This window comes from Octopus bimaculoides, chromosome 16 (genome assembly GCF_001194135.2).
Source record: "Octopus bimaculoides isolate UCB-OBI-ISO-001 chromosome 16, ASM119413v2, whole genome shotgun sequence".
NCBI lineage: Eukaryota > Metazoa > Mollusca > Cephalopoda > Octopoda > Octopodidae > Octopus > Octopus bimaculoides.
This window is the reverse complement of record NC_068996.1, coordinates 43,704,015-43,709,856: the sequence shown is the minus strand read 5'-3', so window position 1 is coordinate 43,709,856 and position 5,842 is coordinate 43,704,015. Positions and strand designations below refer to the sequence as shown.

Here is a 5,842-nt window from a genome sequence, read left to right as displayed (position 1 = left end):
CACACACACACACACACACACACATACATATATATATATATATATATATATATATATATACTAGGAAAAAGTTGACAGTAAGTTCGAAGTTTCGACTATCAGGCAGTTGTCATATTCAAATATATATAAATATGTTACATTCATAATAAAAGAGCCTTATATAACTGGTACTTACATTATACTGTTGTCGTCGTTAGCTTCACTACAACCTCTGATATTAGGTATGTTACAATGATGGTCGGGAACTAGTGTTCAGACGTCTGTTGCATTTCAATGTGTGTAAATTCCATGTTTACCATACTGATAATTCTTATTCATGTTCATCTTTCGTTTCCTTTTCGTGTTCTTTAGTTGCTGTTTCGCTTTTTATTTCTGAAAATAAAGAAAAAAATATATATTATATCGGTTATGATATTATGATATGATAGTTAAAAAAAAACAACAACAACAAACAAAAAAACAACAACAGAAGTCTTCATGAGGAAATAAACTAAAACCAAGTGTCCATAATATGCATAGTCACTCATACATGTATATCCGGTGTAAGGGAAATTAAATGGTTTCGACTAGGAAGTAAAACTGTATCGAACTCTTCACTTCTTTCCTGATACTCACCCCTATTATACAGATTTAACAGCTTAAAGTGAATGCATGATTTTTGCTTCAAGATGTTGGCTACAGTCTTGCATCTATGTATCTGAAATATTGCAGAGGAGTACACATTTCAAGGAAAGAGTCATAGATTCTTAGAGTACTTTTAGAAATTTGTTTATTTTAGCTTCTGATCGACTTTTACAGACATCTGGGGCAAGTTGTTGTTGTTGTTGTTGGCACTCCGTCGCTTACGACGTCGAGGGTTCCAGTTGATTCCGATCAACGGAACAGCCTGCTCGTGAAATTAACGTGCAAGTGGCTGAGCACTCCTCAGACACATGTACCCTTAACATAGTTCTCGGAGAGATTCAGCGTGACACAGAGTGTGACAAGGCTGACCCTTTGAATTACAGGCACAACAGAAAGAGGAAGTAAGAGTGAGAGAAAGTTGTGGTGAAAGAGTACAGTAGGGTTCGCCACCATCCCCTGCCGGAGCCTCATGGAGCTTTAGGTGTTTTTCGCTCAATAAACACTCACAACGCCCGGTCTGAGAATCGAAACCGCGATCCTATGACCACGAGTCCGCTGCCCTAACCACTGGGCCATTGCGCCTCCACTCTGGGGCAAGTTACAGGCACATAAATTATAATTTTTAACATTGGCGAGAGTTCACACAAACCATTTGGAGAGTACAGTCAGACAAAATGAATTAGTGTACTTAACATACATGGACATATATGGAATGAGATTTAATCTTTAATTCTTTGGTGGGCTCCGTAATTCTGATTTGTTCGAGTTATCACCGAGTGTGTGTGCGCGCCCATATTACCTTATAATTATTTTTATAATTTGTTCCAGAACAATCCAGTGAAATATTATTATAACTGGCATATAAATGTAGTCCCTTTGATCTGAAAGTAGTTTGATAAGCTATTGAACGAAACTCTTGGCCCCACATTTATGTACACACACAAATATGTTAATACACATTTATAAACGTACATATGAGATATGAGTAAAAAATACACAACTTAGATAATTTAACAATGTACGACTAAAAGTGACAATGTACACACACACACACACACACACACACACATATATGTATATATTCATAATTCTAAATTTGTTTGTTATGAACATTTGAGTTACTCTGTAACTTTGGCCGATTATGAATAATGAAAAGAAATTTATATGCTCATGTTTTGAGTTTTATTTTTCTGTTTGCATCACCAAACGTTTGTGTGAGTACAGACGCACACACACACAATATATATATATATATACACAAAAAGTGTATATATATGAGCGTGTATGTATATGTATATAAGTTAATGAATGACTAAGGAACGAGTCATGTTGGCTACAGTCTTGCACCTATGTATCTGAAATATTGCATAGAAGTATATATTTCACAGAAACAGTGATAGATTCTTAGAGTGCTTTTGGAAATTTATTCATTTTTAGCTTCTGATCGATTTTTACAACAATATTATATGCCCACTAACATCTGGGGAAAGTAGCAGGCACTCCATCGGTTCCAGTTGATTCGATCAACGGAAGAGCTTGCTCGTGAAATTAGCGTGCAAGTGGTTGAGCTCTCCACAGACACGTGTACCCTTATAGTAGTCCTTAGAGAGATTCAACTTTACACAGAATGTGTCAAGTCTGGCCTTTTGAATTACAGGCACAATTCATTTTTACCAGGTGAATGTACTGGAGCAGCATGAAATAAAGTGTTTTGTTCAAGGATACAACGCACCACCAGAAACTGAATTTACGATAACGAACCGAATACCCTAACAGTTCATCCACGCACCTTTACTAGGAAAAGTTATTTTTTGATCAGAAATTATTTTATAGTAATTACCGTGGATATCAAGTAAAAGTCAAGATTTTCAGGCCATTTTTTAAAGTTTAAATTTATGGAGTCGACTTTTATGTAGCTACTACTTTTTCAGTGACTGAAATTCATTTTGAATTTGGGTTGAAATTTTAATGAGCAAAAGCTTTATTTTCTGTATATATAATTACAGAATAAAAACACGTAGCTTCATAGTAATTTACGTATGATTGAATAAAACAAAACACATGTGTTGCTATAAAACAATCATTGATAAATCACCGTGTTTTATCATAGAAAAAGATTCTCTCTGTAGACAAATGATGTAAATACTTCTAAACAACATGTGGCAATACGTTCCAGAATGTCTGTGTAACTAAAGCTTCCTTCTGTTCTTGGATATATTGACTATGTGCCCACGCTTAGGCTGTTAGAAAATGTAGATCAAGTTGTATATCTAATGATACACTATATTTGGTTTTATGTATGTTGAAACGGACCTAAAAATCTAGGAGACGGGAGCGCTAAGGAGTGATATGGTAAATGTAATGTTATTACCAGTTTGAATGTATCAGTGGAAAGTTCGAACTTGTAAACAAGTCATTCACTGTGTTTTTCCACGGAGAAAAATTCTTGCTGTAAACACACCTAAACCAGCTCGCAATGTCATTTATCCAGACTGTTGGATACAAACATTTCGGAGTGGTTATCTCCTCTTCAATCACAGAAACCGGACGGTGACGCTGAGAGCTGATAAGAGAGACAATCTCTCTTATGTTATTCCAGTCAACATACGTCGGTTGGTAGCGTTAATTGGCAGCTGACTGCAAGTAAATTATGATGCGGAAGCACTAAGCAATGATGTGTAGAAATGCAATGTTATTACTAGTTCGAATGTGCCAGTGGTAAGTTCGAACTTGTAATCAAGCCATTCACTCTGTTTTGCATGGAGAAAATTTCTCACTATAGACAAATGGTGTAACTACGCCTGAATCAGCTCGCTGCGCTACCTATCCAGACCGTGAGATGCAAACATTTCGGAGTGGTTATCTCTTCTTCAGTCATAGAAACCGGATGATAGCACTCTGAGCTGATAAGAGAGATACTGTCTCTAATGTTATTTCAGTAGTCGTACGTCGGCTGGTAGCACTAATCAGCAGCTGACCGTAAGTAAATTGCTCCGAAATGCTTGCATCTCAGTCTGGATCGACGGTGCTGCGAGCTGGTTTAGGTGTACAAATTTTCTCCATGACAAAACACAGTGAATTGGGCTTGTTTACGAGTCTGACCCTGCCACTAGCATATTCAAACTGATAATAATATTGCATTTAAAAATCTGGGGTCCACTTTTAATGGAAGTACGTGAAAAATACTGGATTTTCTGGCCACAAATTACGCTGTGAACTTTTAACTGAGATCGAATATTACTTAGGTATATGACGAGATCGCGTGATCGATCGGGTCACATGATGCTGCTATACACCGTCGCAGCAGTCTAAAGATGGGATGGAGATTTTCATTAAATATTAGTTTAAAATTTTGGCATAAGGCCAGCATTTTCAGGTGAGTGGGTGAGTCAATTACATCGAGCTTTTAGTACATAACTGGAACTTATTTTATCGACCTCGAAAGAATGAAAGGCAAAGTTAACCACGGTAGAATCTGAACTCAGAGAGTGAAGTCGAAATATTGCTACGCATTTTAATATTCGTTTAAAATATTTAGCACAAGGCCAGCAATTTCGGATGAGTGGCTAAATTAGCTACATCGACCCCCAGTGCTCAACTGGTAACTATGTTTTGGACACCGAAAGAACGAAAGGCAAAGTCGATCTCGGCAGAATTTGAACTCAGAACGTAAAGACGGACGAAATACCGTTAAGCATTTTAATATTAGTAAATATAAGATTAGTCTCGTGTGGAAGAACATTCTTTTATTCTCTTACACGTTTCAGTCTTTTGACTGCAGCCATGCTGGAGCACTGCCTTAAAGGATTTTAGTCGAAGATATCGACCCCGGGATTTAATCCTTGTAAGCCTAATACTTATTCTGTCGGTCCTATTTCGCTGAACCGCTAAATTACGGGGACGTAAATACACCATCGCTTGTCAAGTGATGGTGGGAGGCAAACACACACAAACACGCACGCGCGCGCACACACACACACACACGCGCGCGTATATACATATATACATATATACGACGGGTTTCTTTTAGTTTCCGACTATCAAATCAACTCACAAGGCTTTGGTCAGGGTTCCATGCAGTGGGAGTGAATCCGGAATCATATGGTTGGGAAGCAAGCTTCTTACCACACAGCCACATCTGCGACTATATTTATTCAAATTTTATTTATTCTAATTGATGAAACAGTGATAGAATAAAAGTTGATTGGCCTAATCTTTTGGAAGGTGGATGAAATATCTCAGTGTATTAGCGTATATTACTTTAAATGTTAAATTCAAAGCTGTCAAGAATTAGTAATTCCTTTTACTTATTTATTTTTGAAGTTCGATAGAATAAAGTATATGGGTCAGTGCTAAGAGCGTCAGGCTCACAGTCATGAGATAGTGAGTTTGATTTCTAGACCGGGCTGCGTGTTGTATTCTTGAGCAAGACACTTTATTTCATGTTGCTCCTGTTCACTTATCTGTAGAAATGAGTCGTGACGTCACTGGTGTCAAGCTGTATCGGCCCCTTTGCTTTCTCTTGGGTAACATCGGTAGCATGGAGAGTGGAGGCTGGTATGCATTGGCCACTGTTGGTCTTCCATAAACAACCTTGCCCGGACTTGTGCCTCGGAGGGTAATTCTCTAGGTGCAATCCCATGGTCATTCATGACCGAAGGGGGTCTTTACCGTTTAAATATTATTTGTATAGATTAATTCGATTGAAAACCCCAGGAAATCTCACAAAAATGTCTAGCCTTGTACATATGGCAGAAATCCTTAAATGCAGGAAGAACGGTAGTACTAAGCTTGAATTAACCAGTAGACAATATATGTAAACACATGCTTTTGCTTCCCAGCCACATGGTTATGGGGCTGAACGGTGTAGCACCTTGGACATTCTACTATAGCCACGGGCCAACCAAAGCCTTGTGAGTGGATTTAGCAGACAGAAACTGAAAGAAGCTCGTCTTGTTTACACACACACACACACACACACACACACACACACAAACACGTATATAGATTGGGTAAATGTGTTCCAAAGTTCTGGTTTCTTTGGTTTGTTGTTCCCAAACAACAGTTATTTTAGTGCAGATGTCGAAACAATAATGATATCCATGGGGCAGCGGATGATGGAGGTATGTTGGATTGTTGGTATAGCTGTTTTTGTATATGTGGAATAGTATAACACGTCCTTCTGATATATATATATATATATATATATATATATATA

At 37.7% G+C, this 5,842-nt stretch overlaps 1 protein-coding gene across 1 annotated transcript in view; it reads right to left on the bottom strand.

Annotated features, from left to right (window-relative positions):
- LOC106883329 (transient-receptor-potential-like protein) overlaps nt 1–5,842 on the bottom strand; it is a 179,707-nt gene that overhangs the window by 163,174 nt on the left and 10,691 nt on the right. Inside the window, exon 2 of the mRNA XM_052973725.1 lies at nt 176–372. The gene's annotated coding sequence lies outside the window, so the exon portion shown is untranslated. The remainder of the gene's footprint in view (nt 1–175; nt 373–5,842) is intronic.